The sequence below is a fragment of the Lepus europaeus genome, chromosome 10 (assembly GCF_033115175.1).
Source record: "Lepus europaeus isolate LE1 chromosome 10, mLepTim1.pri, whole genome shotgun sequence".
In the NCBI taxonomy this organism is placed as follows: Eukaryota; Metazoa; Chordata; class Mammalia; order Lagomorpha; family Leporidae; genus Lepus; species Lepus europaeus.
Genome location: NC_084836.1, coordinates 97549391 through 97566244, shown reverse-complemented (window position 1 = coordinate 97566244; position 16854 = coordinate 97549391). Strand labels below are relative to the sequence as shown.

Here is a 16854-nt window from a genome sequence, read left to right as displayed (position 1 = left end):
GCTGGGAGCCCAGGGCTCTCCGAGTACCACACCCAACTGCAGGGTTTACCCAGGCGTGCTCAGATGGGCTGAGGGGTCCTTCCAATGGTCTCAAGGATGAACACATCTTAATAGCAATTTATTTTAATTATATTTGAATACAAGTAGCACATCAAATCCTTTTTTGGTAGTATAAACTACAAACAAAAATTAGTCAACCAAGAGACACATTAAGAATATGCCAGCGCCGCGGCTCACTAGGCTAATCCTGCACCTGCGGCACTGGCACACCAGGTTCTAGTCCCGGTCGGGGCACTGGATTCTGTCCTGGTTGCTCCTCTTCCAGTCCAGCTCTCTGCTGTGGCCCAGGAAGGCAGTGGAGGATGCCCCAGGTCCTTGGGCCCTGCACCCGAATGGGAGACCAGGAGGAAGCACCTGGCTCCTGCCGGCTGTAGTGGCCATTTGGGGGGTGAACCAACGGAAGGAAGACCTTCTCTCTGTTTCTCTCTCTCTCACTGTCTAACTCTGCCTGTCAAAAAAAAAAAAAAAGAATATGCAGTGTAGGTTAGATGTGGCTATAGCAAAACTAAGGTGGTAGGGTTTGGTTAGCCAGGTACCTCCTCTACTAAGTCATTATTTGGGGGAGGGTTGGCACTTGGGGTCCACTTTTCACCTTTCCATTTGGTGTGAGATAGGTGAACTTGATAGTTGAACTTGAACACAGGTGTCTGGAAGCAGGCTGGTTTCACCCTGGCTGCCCCCAGGGCCTGACAGGACACTGGGCTTGTGGCCTCTGGGCCTTTGGGCCAGAGTGTGCATCAAGCAGGCAGAGATGCCTTGTCACCAAAGCCTCTGGGCCGGTCTTGCTGAAATTCGCAGCTCCCACTCAGGGAGGGACTTCCTCCCCAGGGAGCGGTTGCCCGCAATCCCAGGCCTTGGCTCTTGCCGGCTAATGCTCACTACCTGACCCCACAGTTACGGGGGAGGGGGTTGCAGAGAGTCCTGGAGACCAAGAGACACCGGCAGCAGCTCTCCTAGAACACATACTCCCGTCGCACCCTCACGGCCAGGGGAGGCGGGCCCCGGGGCAGACTCTCGTGGTTACTCGTGGTTACTCGCGCTGAGCGCCGCAGGCTCAGGGTCTGGGACGCAGGGGTCTCAAGCTCCTGGGCGCTGCGGCACCAGCTGTCTCTGGCCTGCAGATGCCCGCCAGCGAAGTGTCCCACCCGCTTAACCCTCCACCACTGTGGAAGCCGCTTTGAGCTGCAGACCCCCGGGGTCTTGGAGCAACCAAAGAGCTGCGCCCCCTACTCACAGCTGCCTGACGCTTGGACCGAAGGCTTCGGGGCGCCACGCGCGGGACGCGGTGCCCACAGAGCCAGGGAGAGGAGCCCGCGCCTGCTCTCCGGCCCTCGGAGGATGCACCTTCGGGATCCCTGTGCTCTTTGATCCCGCCCTCGCCCGCCGCTGAACACCACGTGTTGCACGGTGAGTCCGGCCCAGGACGCGCAACTGGAAGGCGGGGGAGAGTTCCCCGGGGCTCGGGCGGGGATGGCGTGGGCTGGTTTGATGCAAGACGGCGCCCACGGAGCCAGGCCTGTTCCAGACGCCTGACAGGTTCCTATCTCCCCAATGAGATCCTTCGTCCTTTGAATGCCTTGCAGCAATTAGGGCGGAGGGGAAGCCAAATGGATCACGTTTGGAGCGGGGTGGGAAAATGCCTTTCGAGGGCCAGGCCACCCTCGGTTGCTAAACATTGGTGTGGCCTGTGTCCAGCCTCAGTTTCCACATCTGTAAGTTGGGAAGAAGGCCCACCTCCAGGGCCCTGGAACTGTAGAGAAGCCACAGGCGTTGGTGTTTCCGGAGCCCAGCTTGCCAGAGGGGTGGGTCACCGTGGGGGCGATCCTCGTCGGGGATGTGGGTGAGCCTGCAAGACCCGACTCCGCGCCCCGGGCGGTCCGTGAGCGCGCTGAGGCGCGCGAGGGCGGAGCCCGCGAGGGCCGGAGACACCCGTTCGGCGTCAGCCAACCAGCGCCCGCCTCTGTACGGCCAATGAGAACGCGCCTTACAGCCCAGGCCGAGCCGGGAGCGAGGCTGCAGCGAGTGCGGCGCTGACAGGAACGAGCGCGCGCGCGCGATCGTGCTCGGACCCCGGGCCGCCGCCGCCGCCGCCATCACCGCTACCCGCCCAGTCGCCCCTCAGCCGCTTCCCCTCGCCATGGAGGCGAGGCCGCCGCCGCCGCCGCGGGACTCCAAGCCGCGGGCCGGGCGGCGGCCCTGAGGGCGAGTGGCGGGCCGAGACGCCGCGGCGGAACCGAGGCGGAGCCGCAGTCCCAGTCCCCAGCGGTGCCGCCCAGCGCCGGACTCGGTGAGCGCTCGCGGCCGCCGCCCGGGTGGGCTCCGGAAGGGGGGGGCGGCTCCCGGGCGCCGTGGGAGGGGTCCCCGGCCGGAGCCCGAGCCCTCTTTTCCGGGTGGAATCCCCTGGGCTCGTGCGGTCAGGTCCCGCATCCTTGCGCGGTCCGTAGGGGGAGGGGTCCCCGGAAACATGCGGGGCAGGGCGCCCACCCGCCGAGGCTGCCCGGGAAGTTTGCGTGCGTCCTCCTGGGGCCTGGCCCGGGCGCGGCGTGGTTCATTCTGAAAGAACCGAATGGAACGGCGAGAACAGAATTGCTCGGGTCCATTTCATGGGAGGAGAGAGGAAAACTCCGGGCTTGAGAAATTTTACTCTTGCGGTGGCCAAGTTTTCTCTCCCTTAAATCCTCCCCGATCCCCGGCGGGTCTCCTAGTCGCTTCATTTGCTGCCCACTCCCAACTGTTAAGGCTGCCTAAGAAGGGATGTAGGGGCTCAGAGCTGCCCAGAATGCAAAATGAGCCAACTGGGTACGCAGGCCCCCTCCCTTTTTTTTTTTTTTTTTATTTTCAGTAAATTAAAAAAAAAAAAAACGTTTAAAAGAATCAGTTCCCAATTGTATTTCCTGAAGTTAAAAATAATAAGGGCAGAGCTGAGCCCAGGGTTGAGGGATTTTTTTTGTCTTTTTTGTTTTTGAGGTCAGCGATATTTCTAAGACAGGAAAAGCAGAATGTGCAGAACCTAGTCCTAGCAGAGTGAATGCCTTCAGAAGCCAGGGCCCGGGATGGGGATTCCTGTTCTAAACCAGTCACATCTCCCTGGAGAGCACCTCACTTGCCACCTGCTGGCTGTTGAGGCTGCCCGGGAACCAGAAGATGGAGGGCGAGAGGAGGATTGATGAGGAAAGGGCGAGCGTCTTGCTGCTTGGCCCCTCCTTTCAAAAACACAGATCTGATGCTGTCACTTGTTTACTTAAAAACTCCCTCGCTCTCCTTTTCCCATGGGATGAATGACGGCCAAATGCCTTATCGGGTCATGCACGCTCCTTGACCGTCTTGCCTCGACTTACTCTCTCACTTTGAGCCTAATGCTTCGATGCACCTTCAGGTCCTCCGCCTGCCTAACCATTCCAGAGCGCCTTCGCCTCTTCTCGCATGTTAGCATGTTTTTGCTTTCTGTGGTCCTCTTTCCTGCTCATCCTTACCTGCCAGGTTCCACCTCTTCCTGCAAAGCTGTTCTCGTTGGAGAAGCTTCTTGAAGGCTGGGAGAATTCCTCCCAGTTGTCTTGTAGGTCCTTGTCACTTCCCCAGAGGGTTTGTGTGTGTGTGTGTGTGTGTTTCCTGGAGGCCTGCTTGGAGTGTATGTCCAATTCCCTATCTGCCCATGTCCATCCCACCAGTGAGTGGTCAGCAGCAGGAACTGGCAGGTCCCTTATCCTACTGGCCTCCCAGCTGCTTTACTGACCCTAAAAGACCACGTCCTGTTGGTTGCTTTTCACCTCTGTCTGACCAAGGTGGCCTGGCTGATGGATGTGCTGTGTAAGGAATATGGGATTCAGGAGACTGTTACTGGGTACCTTTTAGCCACTTGTTTCCCATCTGGGTGAAATTCAGAACCAAGAGGGCCAACCCTCTGAAGTCCATTTATGTGCCTCCCATTTGCCAGGCGAATGACTTGTGGTACAAAGTGAAAGTGAGGAGTTCACGGTCTATGCAGGGCAGGTGGATAGAAATAATTACACATTGCAGATGCCATGAGAGTGTGATAGTAATTATAGCTCTTGTCTTTTATTTGCCCTTGTGACAGGCTGTGTAATAAATATTTTCTGTCAGTTCTGTCACTTAATCTTTTCAACAATCATGTAGGGGGTTACAGCTACTCCACAGGGCTGGGAGCTGAAGCCACATAGCGCACAGCTGAGGGAATAGTGAGGATTTGAATCCAGACAATCTGTTTCCAGAGCCTTTGCCAGGCTATACCCTCCCGGGTAGTGATCAACAAGCATAGGGAAAAGGGAACAGCACAAACAGGCTGGAGGTAAAAGGAGCCCATTACCCTTGGGAAACAGGGAAGAGGTTAAACAGAAATGGATTAGAAGGATGGGAGATGGGATTGGGGTCAGCTTGGAGGGCTGTGTGTGCTGTGCTAGAGTGTGGGCAGCGGAGAGCCACTGGAGGATCTAACAGAGATCAGGAACTTAAACTGACTGGGCTTTGAGAAAGACATCTGGAAGCATTGTCAGGCCAAATGCTGATATCCATACAGTTGAGGAGGTAGTGCCCAGATCCCAGAGGTAGAATCATATCCCCTTAGCCTGGAGGAAGGTGTAGAGAGAATCCTGCTTGGTCTGGGTAAAGAGTAATTAATGCATTTGGGAGAAAAATTTCTGCAGTGTAAAGGAAGTAAGTCTTCCCTCCTACCATGACCCCGGGACTCCTGTCTCTCTAACCTCCTCAGAGATGGCTGACCTTACAGCAACATTGTTTCTTTATAAACCTGTGTCTACCTGTCCTCACTCCTCTGACCATGGTGCATACTACTCACATATTTTTCTTTTTGCTTAGCATATTTAGGAGATCAGTCATTATTAGTACATGTTAAGTTGTCCGTTCTTTGTATTGACATTCTTGTACTTATTTCATTGTATGGCTATTCAGTAACTTGTAACTAGTCTTCAGGTTTAACAACATATAAGTTGTTTCTAGGCTTTTCTGTTACAGCAATACAATGAATATCCTTGTACATAATTTGTTACATGTCCATGTGTAAAGTTTTCTGAACCATGTAATTTTGGAAATGGAATCACTAGATCAGAGAATATATGTGTGCATTTTTAATTTTATATAGCCCAGTTACTACCCCTTCAAGAAGGTTGTACCAATTTTTATTTATTTATTCATTCAAAAGGCAGAGTTAAAGAGATTGAGGGGGAGAGATCAATCTTCCATCCCGTGGTTACAATGGCCATGGCTGGGACAGGCTGAATTCAGGAGTCTGGAACTCTATTTGGGTCTCCCACGTGGTAGCAGGGGCCCAAGTACTTGGGCCATCTTCTACTGCCTCCCTAGGCACATCAGCAGGAAGCTGGGTTGGAAGTAGAGCTGGTGGGACTCGAACCACTGCTCACATAGGATGCCAGCATCACAGATGGCAGCTTACCTTGCTGCGGCACGACACCAGCCCCATTTATACTAATTTATCCTCTTTCTCAAAATGTGTGACTCAGTGGATTTTCATCAGAGTGTTCAACAGGATCACCTGAGATACTTTTCCGTTTCTATATGCTTACTTTCTCCCAAACCCTTCTCATATGATGCTAGCCTGTTTATTTAAATTTACGGAGGGAAACATTGAGCCTAGAAGGATTGAAGTGACTTGTGCAGGGTGACCACTGTGGGTGGTAGTGGGCTTTTTTTTGCAACTCTGATATTTATATTTGCCCAACACCTTTCATGGGAAGTGCTCAGCGTCAATTTGTAAATATTGTTGTGTTATTTTTCTCCATCTTCAAGTGGAAAAAATGAGATTCACTGGAGTTTGAATTATAAGCAGGAAGCTGGCCAAATATAGAATCTTGTCTTTTTATTTCTAGTGCAGTAACCAATAAATGTTTCCAAATGCCAAAGCTGAAGAAATATTATTTTTAGCGAATCCTAGTGCAACAAAAATAGCAATAATATAACACTAACTTAATAAAATTGAGCAGCAAATACAAATAACCGAACATTAATATTTATTTTAATATATTCTCAATGAAATAGAGAATCCATTAAATTTAAAATTTATTTATTTTAAATTTACATTCATGTCAGTCTACAGACAGACTTATAATTGTTGTTAGTACATGCAGAATTTGATTTAGAGTTCTTGAATAACATAACATATTTTATCTTTACTCATTTATGTGTCTGCTTTATTTTAAATTGTAATATGTACTCCGTGTATTGACAGCCATCGTTTGTGCCGTCCTTTTTATTCTTTCCTGACAAAAATGGTGCTTTTCTAAACCTGAGCATCCTTGTTGAAATACTCCTTTCTTTTGGATTTTCTTGGACTCTTCACCCTAGTGTGGTCTCACTGAGTCAGAGGATGCAGTTTCAGTGCCAAATTGCTATCTGGAAAGGTTGAAGTAGTTTACAACACCATTAGCAATTTATATGAGCTTGTTTCCTGACAAGCCAGCCAGTGCTATTACAAGTAAAACCTAATATTTTATTAATTTAAAAGAAATGCAATGCTACCTTGAATTAGATCTAATTTACATTTCTTTAGAAATTTACTAGTAGCTCATTTAGATTTTGAGGTACAATGCTGTGATATATATCCTATCCAAGAGTTATGAAGCTAAAGCCAACTTGTGGTTGAAGAAAGACATGGTTGATGAGTTAGAAATATTGTGGAAGTCTAGAATATGATCACGTCAGTGTGAGTTACAAGACTGGATGCTGTTCAGATGAATGTACCAGGCATTGTGCCAGGAACTGAGATACCCCAGAGGAGGATGTGATGTCTATCCTCATGGCACTTAGGGTTAGTGCAGCAGACAGACGTTAATCACCTTATGGTAATTACAGATACGATGGATATGATCAAAGGAGAAGGATAGGGTGTCTTGGGAGTGCCAGAGAAGTTCAGCAGTTAAACAACATTTGCAAAGGCTCTGAGCTGTGAAGGGATTTGGTGGCTCAGGGCAGTGCTTCTCTAACTTAAATGTGCACATGAACCATCTGGGAATCTTGTTAAAATGCCAAGTTCTGATTCAGTCGGTCTAGGGTGGGACTTGGGATTCTGTATTACTAAGTAGCTCCTGGGTGAGGCAGATGCTGCTAGTGGGTGGGTCACACTTGGTGCAGCAAGGCTTAACTGAGAGCTTGGTGAGCACCTGAAGCTGGCTAACTGTGGAGAACAGAAAGTGGCAGGTGGCATGCAGTGACGTTAGAGCAATAATTCCCACTTCAGGTTCAGGTGGGGAAGTTATAGAACTCCCGAATACAAAAGCCCCACCCCCAGACTTTGATTTAATTGGTCTTAAATAGAGGCCTGAGAATATATATTTAAATTCTCTAGGTGATTCTAATGTATAGCTAGGCTTGGAAAGCTACCTGACTACAGAGAGGCTGGAGCCAGAGTTGAAGACTATGCTGCACAAGGATTTTGGACTTTATCTTGAAGGCAAAGCAAAGCCATTGGAGGCTTTTAAGCCTGAGAGGGAACCGATCTGATCTACAGTTGTCAAAAGTTCTTTGTGGCTGCAATCTAGAGCAATGGCTTTCTTTTCTTTTTTTTTTTTTTTTTAATCTAGAAATCTTTTATTTAAGGTATTCAAACTTCATGCCTTTCATATATACAAATTTAGGAGCATAGTGATTCTTCCCACCCTTCCCTCTCTCCTGCCTGCACTGCCACCCTTCTTCCTTCTCCCTCTCCTATTCCCATCCTTATTTTTTTACAAATATCTATTTTCAATTAACTTTATACTCATAAGATTAACCCTAAATTAAGTAAAGAGTTCAGCAAATAGTATGGAAAAAACCTGTTTTTCAACAGTCAAGACAAGGGCTATTAAAAAATCACATCTCAAAAGTGTCAATTTCACTTCTATGGTTTACCTTTTAGGTTCTCTGTTAATTACCACAGATCAGGGAGAACTGACTTATTTCACTAAGTATAATGGTTTCCAGTTGTATCCATTTTGTTGCAAATGACAGGATTTCATTTTTTTTTTACTGCTATATAGTATTCCATGGCATACATATACTATAATTTCTTTATCCATTCTTCAGTTGATGGACATCTGGGTTGATTCCATATCTCAACTATTGTGAATTGAGCTGCAGTAAACATGGAGGTACAGCATACTTTTATATACTGATTTCATTTCCTTTGGGTAAATTCTCAGGAGTGGAATGGCTGGGTCATGTGGTAGGTCTATATTCAGATTTCTGAGGTATCTCCATACTGTCTTCCACAGTGGCTGTACCAGTTTCCATTCCCACCAACAGTGGATTGGGATACCTTTTTCCTCACATCCTCACCAGCATTTGTTTGTTGATTTCTGTATGAAAGCCATTCTAACTGGGGTGAAACCTCATTGTGGTCTTGATTTGCATTTCTGTGATGGCTAGTGATCCTGAGCATTTTTTCATGTGTCTGTTGGTAGAGCAATAGCTTTCAAAAAGAGGTAGACAAGGTAATTCACTGGGGTTCTGGAAGAAAAGTTGGAACCTTTTGTTGTTTATATCTAAAAATAAGAAAGGGATAGGCATTTGGTGCAGGTGTTGAGCCTGCTCAGGAGGCCTGCATCTTGTATTAAAGTGAGTATGAGTCCTGGTTCCACTTCCAGCTTCCTGCTAATGCCTGCTAATGCCTGGGAAGGCAGCAGAGTTCCAGCGTCCTGACTTTGACCTGGCCCATCCCTAGCTGTTAGAGGCATTTGGGGAGTGAACCAACAGGTGGAAGATCTTTCTCTGTTTCGGTCTCTCTGGCAGAAAAGTGAGATAAAATATGTAACTTAAGGGTTGTTAGCAGCATCTTTTTTGGCTTGTAGGTCATGAGGTATTAATATGTTAACTATAGAACTTTGGATGTCCTGAAGGAAGAGAAGGAGTTCTGTAGCGAGCAGGTCCAGTGTATTGCAGTGTTCTCATTAAACTCACCCTCACAAAATGGACCTGCAAAGAAAATACTAATACAACCACAAGCAAACAAACAAGATGGCAGAGCTGATGCTTGTCCAGCTTCTGTGAACTCTTGGTGAGCTATGTGAGCTATTCAGTCAGTAAAATAAGTCAGCTCCTAGCATGAGCACTTAGCCTGGTGATTAAGCTACTGATTAAGATGCCTGTGTCCCTGAGACCTCTGGGTCTCCCACATGGATACGGTGGCCCAGGCAGTTGGGTTATCTTCTGCTGCTTTCCCAGGAGAATTAGCAGGGAGCTGGATCAGAAGTGGAGCCGCCAGGACTTGAACCAGCAGCCATATGGAATGCCAGCATCCCAGGTGGCTGCTTAACCTGCTGTGCCACAACACTGGTCCCTATTCATTTGTTTATTTTTATTTGAAAGCAAGAGAGACAGAGATCTTCTGTCTGTTGGTCCATTCTCCAAATGCCCACAATGGCCCAGACTGGGCCAGCCCAAAGCCAGGAACCTGGATCTCAATCCATGTCTTCCACATGAGTGGAACTCGGGTACTTGACCTGTCACTGCTGCCTCCCATGGTGCACATTAGCAGGAAGCCAGAATCAGATGCGGAGTCAGGACATGAATCCCTCAGGCCTCAATAGGGGATGCAGCCATTCCAAGTGACATCTTAACTACTGCACCAGATACCCACCCCAGAAGATGTATTTTTAGTGTTAAATGATTGCCATAGTAAGAATATTGGTATATGAAATAATTGTCTAAATGTAAACTAACAGAACAGCTGCTTTGACTGAATAAAAGAATGAAAGTCACTCTTTGCCTCTTCATGGCCATGCTGTTGAGTCAGGTTGTCATTTGTTAGTTATCTTGTGGTAGAGTTATTGATGTATGCAATTTTCTTTTTTAAAAAAATGCCAACTTTTGTGATGATAATAGCAAGTATAATTTGGAAAATTAATATCAATCTGTCTCTTCAAGTATAGGTCTATTTCAACATGGAATGAGAAAGTAATTATTTTTTTCTTAGAAAGAAATGTGCTGTGGGAGAGCATTTTCCTCAATGTAATTTTTAAGAATAATGTTTATTGAGATATAATTTACATACCATAAAATTTAAAGTGTATAATTCAGTGGTTTCAGAGTTGTGGAGCCATCATCACTCTCTAATTTAAGAACATTTTCATCACTCCAGAAAGAAATCCTGTACCTAGCAGATTCACTCCCCATTCTGCCCTCTCTCCAGCCCCTGGCAACCACTAATCTTTCTGTCTCTCTGAAATTTGCCTTTTCTGGACATTTCATATAAGTGGAATCATACAACATATAACATTTGTGACTGACTTCTTAGCATAATATTTTGGGGGCTGTTCCATGTACTCTGTATCAGAACTTCATACTTTTCTATGACCAAGCAATAAAATATTCCATTATATTGGATCTACTATATTTGTTCACCCATTCATTAGTTGATGGACATTTGGGGCTGTTTCTACTTTTTGGCTCTTGTGGATAATGCTTCTGTGAACATTCATGTGCAGTTTTGCTTGTTGGGTATATACCCAGATGTGGAGTCACTAGTTTAAATAGTAACTATGTTTAACTTTTTGAGGAGCTGCTAAACTGTTTTCCAAAGTGACTACCATTTTACATTGCCAGCAGCAGTGCACAAAGGTTCTGGTTATTCTTTTTATTATAGACATCTTAGAGGGGGTGAAGTCATATGTCTCTGGGGTTTTTATTGGCATTTCTCTTATTAATGATATTTGGACATCTTTTCATGTGCTTATTGGCCATTTGTATGTGTTCTTTGAAGAAATATCTATTTAGGTCATTTTCCTGTTGTGAAATTTGGTTATTTGTCTTTTTACTGAATTCCTTATATATTCTAAATACAAGTCCTTTATTAGGTTTATGATTTGTAAATATGTTCTCCCACTTGTAGGTTGTATCCCATGTTGTTGTGGACATAGCCTATATATGTATCCTATAGCCTGCATTGAATATACCTATGAGTAGAATTACTGAGTCAATGGTAACTCTACTTTTAGCCCTTTGAGGCTCTATACCTGCACCATTTTACAGTCAACAACAGCATGTGAGAGTGTGGTTTCTCCACATCCTTGTCAGCACTTGCTATTGTCTTTTTTTTTTTTTTGACAGGCAGAGTGGACAGTCAGAGACAGAGACAGAGAGAAAGGTCTTCCTTTGCCACTGGTTCACCCTCCAATGGCCGCTGCGGCCGTCGTGCTGCGGCCGGTGCACCGCGCTGATCCGAAGCCAGGAGCCAGGTGCTTCTCCTGGTCTCCCATGCGGGTGCAGGGCCCAAGCACTTGGGCCATCCTCCACTGCACTCCTGGGCCACAGCAGAGAGCTGGCCTGGAAGAGGGGCAACTGGGACAGAATCTGGCGCCCCCACTGGGACTAGAACCTGGTGTGCCGGCGCCACAAGGCGGAGGATTAGCCTGTTGAGCCGTGGCGCTGGCTTTTTTTTTTTTTTTTAAGAATTATTTAATTTATTTGAAAGGCAGACTTAGAGAAGTCTTCCATCCACAGTGGCTGGGCACTGGACCAGGCCAAAGCCAGGAGCCAGAAGCTTCCACCAGATCTCCCATGTGGCAGAGCCCCACACACTTGGGTGCTGCCTTCTCAGGCACATCAACAGGGAGCTGGTTCAGAAGTGGAGCATCAGAGACCCAAACCAGCACCCATATGGGATGCCTGTGCTACAGGCAAGGCTTAATCCACTATACCACAGCATCAGCCCCTATTGTCTAACTTTAACCATCCTTTTTTTTTTTTTTTTAATCTTAAAATTTTATTTATTTATTATTTGAAAGGCAGAGATGCAGAGAGATAGAGAGAGAGGTCTTCCATCTGCTGGTTCACTCCCCAAATGGTCACAATGGCCAGAGCTGGGCCTGTCCGAAGCCAGAAGCCAGAAGCTTCTTCCGGGTAACTTTAGCCATCCTAGTGGGTGTGAAATGATATTGCATTGTAGTTTTGATTTGATTTTCCCAATGGTTCATGATCTTGTGGCTTTCTTTCATCTGTAAAAATTCTCATAATTTTACATATGAAAACCTTGGGAACATGTTTTTATAGCCTGATAAAAATCCCAAAATGTATTTTTCTAAAGGTTTATTTATTTTATTTGAAAGTTGGTGTTACAGACAGAAAGGGAAAGGCACAGATCTTTCATCCTCTGGTTCATTCCACATGTGGCCTGCAACGGCCAGAGCTAATCCAAGCTGAAACCAGGAACCAGAAGCTTCACCCAATTGTCCCCCACGGGTGCAAGCACTTGGGCCATCTTCCACTGATTTCCTAGATGCCTTAGCAAGGAGCTGGATTGGAAGTGGAGCAGCCAGGATGCCAGCACTACAGGCAACAGTTTAACCTGTTGTGCCACAGCACCCACCCTTACTCTTATGATTATATTAAAACAACTCCTTTTTTTTTTTTTTGAGTGAATAAATGAAGTATTTATGGGTGCAATAATATAATATCTGGAACTTTGCTTTAAAATAATTCAGTGGGCCTCTCTCTCTGCCTCTTCCTTTCAAATAAATACATAAAATTGTTAACAAAAAAAAAAAAAAAGAAAAAGAAAAAGAGGAACTAGCACTGTAGCATAGCAGGTGAAGCCACTGCCTGCAGTGCCAGCATCCCATATGGGTAGTGGTTCAAGTCCCGACTGTTCCACTTCCAATCCAGCTCTCTGCTATGGCCTGAGAAAACAATGGAAGATGGCCCAAGTCCTTGGTTCCTGCACCCGTGTGGGAGACCTGGAAGAAGCTTCTGGTTCCTGGCTTTGTATTGGTGCAGCTCTGGCTGTTGCAGCCATCTGGGAAGTGAATCAGCAGATAGAAGAGCTCTCTCCAGGCTGGTGCTATGGCTCAGTGGGTTAAAGCCCTGGCCTGAAGTGCCAGCATCCCATATAGGCACCAGTTCTAGTCCCGGCTGCTCCTCTTCCAATTCAGCTCTCTGCTATGGCCTGGGAAAGCAGCAGAAGATGACACAAGTCCTTGGGCCCCTGCACCTGCATGGGAGACCTGGAAGAAGCTCCTGGCTCCTGGCTTTGGATGGGTGCAGCTCCCTCCAGCCATTGCTGTCATCTGGGGAATGAACCAGTGGATGGAGAACCTCTCTGTCTCTACCTGTGTAACTCTGTCTTTCAAATGAATAAAATAAATCTTTAAAATAAAGGGGTGAGGGTGGCGCTGTGGTGTAGCAGTTTAACACCCTGGCCTGAAGCGCTGGCATCCCATGTGGGCACCGGTTCAAACCCGGTTGCAGCTGGCACCGTGGCTCAGTAGGCTAACCGTCCGCCTGCGGCGCCGGCACACTGGGTTCTAGTCCTGGTCGGGGCACCAGATTCTGTCCCGGTTGCCCCTCTTCCAGTCCAGCTCTCTGCTGTGGCCCGGGAGTGCAGTGGAGGATGGCCCAAGTGCTTGGACCCTGCACCTGCATGGGAGACCAGGAGAAGCACCTGGCTCCTGGCTTCAAATCAGTGCGGTGCGCTGGCCGCAGCGCGCCGGCCGCAGCGGCCATTGGAAGGTGAACCAATGGTAAAGGAAGACCTTTCTCTCTGTTTCTCTCTCTCTCTCACTGTCCACTCTGCCTGTAAAAAAAACAAAACAAAAAACAAAAACAAAAAAACCGGTTGGTCTACTTCATCTCTCTACTATGGCCTGGGAAAGCAGCAGAAGACAGCCCAAGCCTTGGGTCCCTGCACCCATGTGGGAGACCTGGAGGAAGCTCCTGGCTCCTGGCTTCGGATCGGCACAGCTCTGGCTGTTGCGGCCAATTGGGGCTCATCAGATGGAGGACCTCTTGCTCTCTCTCTGCCTCTCCTCTCTCTCTCTAACTCTGCCTTTCAAATAAATAAATAAATCTTTAAAAAAAATGTCAGTGGGTGGAGGACTTTAGAGGAGAAAGTTATTGATAATTATTGAAACTGGATAATAGATATATAAGGGTTTATTATAGTGTTCTTTCTACTGTTGTGTATGTTTCAGAATTTCCATAGTAAAGTTAAAAAAGAAAAGTACTCTATGTGAAGAGTGTGGATTTCAAACCTATTTGTTAGAAATGTAAAATGTGACATTTGATTAGTTTTCAACAGAAACCACATTGGGGAGGATGGATATTTATTAGCTAAATCTAAAAGAAAATGTTGGTATTATTGTGTGAAACAGAAGAATAAATAGTATCACAATTTAGTAAGCCCAGCCTACTAGTAATTCTTCCTTTTGGATCCATATTTCTTTTTTTGGCTACCCAATATTGACATGAAATCAGACTTTCAAGTTGCTCTATCACAAAGTATTAAAATAGGTACTTAAACATAATGAGAAATGTTTTTATCATCTGGAGCCCACCTATCAATGTAGAAGGTTTATTATTTATTTGAAAAATAGAATGACAGAGATACCTTCCATCTCCTGGTTCATTCCCCGAATGTCCCCTAACAGCCAGGCTGGAACAGGCTGAAGCCAAGACCCAGGAACTCCATCTGGGTCTCCCATGTGGGTGGTCGGTACCCAAGAACTTGTCTTCACTTGCTGTGTTCCAGCGAAGCTGGATCAGAAGTGGATTAGCTGATATTCCCACTGGCTCTCTAATATGGGATGTGGATGTCCCAAGTGGCAGTTTAATCAGCTATGCCACAATGCCTGCCCACAAAAATGTTTTTAGAACAATTTTTTAAAAGATTTTATTTTATTTATTTGAAAGAGTAACAGAGACAGACAGAGAGAGAAGTCTTCCATCTGCTGGTTCACTCCCCAGATGGCCGCAACGGTTGGAATTGTGCCGATCTGAAGCCAGGAGCCAGGAGCTTCTTCCAGGTATCCCACGTGGGTGCAGGGGTCCAAGGACTTGGGCTGTCTTCTGCTGCTTTCCCAGGCCATAGCAGAGAGCTGGATCAGAAGAGGAGCAGCCAGGACTCAATCTGGCACCCATATGGGATGCCGGCACTTCAGGGCAGGGCTTTAACCCGCCACCTCAGTGCAGCCCCAGAACAATTTCTATAGTAATCTTTTCGTGATACCAATGCCATTATTGTGATCATTATTATTTTTAATTGAGAGAGAAGAGAACCAGAACAAGATTCTATCCCCTGGTTCATTTCCATAATACCTGCAACACCCTGGCCCTGTACCAAAGCCAGGATCACAATCAGGTCTCCCATGTGAATGACAAGAACCCCATTATTTGAGCCACCACTGCTGTCTCCCAGGATCTGCATTAGCAGGGAACTAAAGTCAGGAGCCAGAGCAGTATGGGACACAGGGGTGTTAACTGTCATACACTCTTTTTGTGAGTGACAGAAAGAAACAGCAAGACAGAAGGCTCCACACGCACCCAGAGAGACAGCACAACAGAGTGCTAGCTTCTGTTTGCTGGCTAACTTCCAAAATGCCCTCAGTGGCCAGAAGCTGGGAGCCAGGAATTCAATCCAGTTCTCTCATGTATGTGACAGGAACCTAACATCAATGCTGCCTTCCAGGGTCTACATTAAGGGAAGCTGGAATCAGAGCTGGGTCTGAATATCAAACCCAGGCACTCTGACTTGGAAGACAGGTAGGTGTCTTATCCACTAGGCCAGATGCCTGCATCCCAGTTCCTTTTAGGGAAACAATAAAGTCTGGGAAGTATCACACATTGCTCTGGTAATGGGGCTACTGTTACATCAATGGAAGGTATTCTCTTTACTAATGGGTAGTATCATGCATTTACAATATTGTATTAAGCTGCCTGTCAACCAGAGTTTGAAAACTAATTGCAGGCCGGCGCCTTGGCTTAACAGGCTAATCCTCCGCCTTGCGGCGCCGGCACACCAGGTTCTAGTCCCGGTTGGGGCGCCGGATTCTACCCCGGTTGCCCCTCTTCCAGGCCAGCTCTCTGCTATGGCCCGGGAAGGCAATGGAGGATGGCCCAAGTGCTTGGGCCCTGCACCTGCATGGGAGACCAGGAGAAGCACCTGGCTCCTGGCTTTGCATCAGCGAGATGCGCCGGCCACAGCGGCCATTGGAGGGTGAACCAAGGGCAAAAAGGAAGACCTTTCTCTCTGTCTCTCTCTCTCACTATCCACTCTGCCTGTCAAAAAAAAAAAAAAAAAAAAAAAACAAACCTAATTGCTGGTTAAGCTAATTGTCAATCAATATTTGAAAACTGCTTGCACAGTTTATAGCAGCCAGGTTTCAACTTCTTCCCACACACAGAAGCTCAGTTCTTCAACTAACAATCATCTCTTCCAAAAAGCCAGAAATCTGGAACCCTACTAATGCCTCTGTTGCCTAAATAATACTTATCTACCTGCCTCCATCCCTGTCATTGTTCCTCCCACCCTAAACCAATCCGGAACACCATTATCACTGGCCACATTTGCTCCAGCAATCACCAGATAAGTCTCTGTGCTCTGCCATTCTTTGATAATCAAACCTTTTGACTGCACACCCACCAGTTAAAAAAAAGAATTTGGGGCTGATGTTCCGAAGCCAGTGAGAAATGGTATGCCTGTGGGCATTTAGGGAGTAGACAAGCATATAGGGGAGAAGGGATAGCTTGCTCACTCTCTGTCTCTCTCAATTATATGTAAAATGCATATTTTAAAAGGGACAGGGATGCTTCTGCTTGCCTGAGTGCTCTTCCCATGTCTCCAGTGATGTGAATGCTTCTCAGACCTCTTACGAAGTGAGGTGACTCCGAGTCAGTGCCTCTGCCTGTGCTTGCCATGAGACCACTGCCCTCCAGTGCCCCTACTTCCTGCCTGGGGCTGCCCACTTTGCTCAACAGCTGGATCACAGGACTTCTAGCCAGTGGCTCTCTGTTTCCCCAGTCTGGGTGTTTGCCAGAATGGTTCTCTGAAGACCTCGA

The 16854-nt window shown here is 47.0% G+C and overlaps 1 protein-coding gene across 3 annotated transcripts in view; it reads left to right on the top strand.

Annotated features, from left to right (window-relative positions):
* The first annotated feature begins 2243 nt into the window (after positions 1–2243).
* The window catches only part of PTPRA (protein tyrosine phosphatase receptor type A), a 155242-nt gene continuing 140631 nt past the window's right edge, over positions 2244–16854 (top strand). The window contains exon 1 of one of the 3 annotated variants that reach the window (XM_062203944.1): positions 2244–2347. The gene's annotated coding sequence lies outside the window, so the exon portion shown is untranslated. The remainder of the gene's footprint in view (positions 2348–16854) is intronic. The other 2 variants (XM_062203946.1, XM_062203945.1) reach the window with 2 other exon arrangements.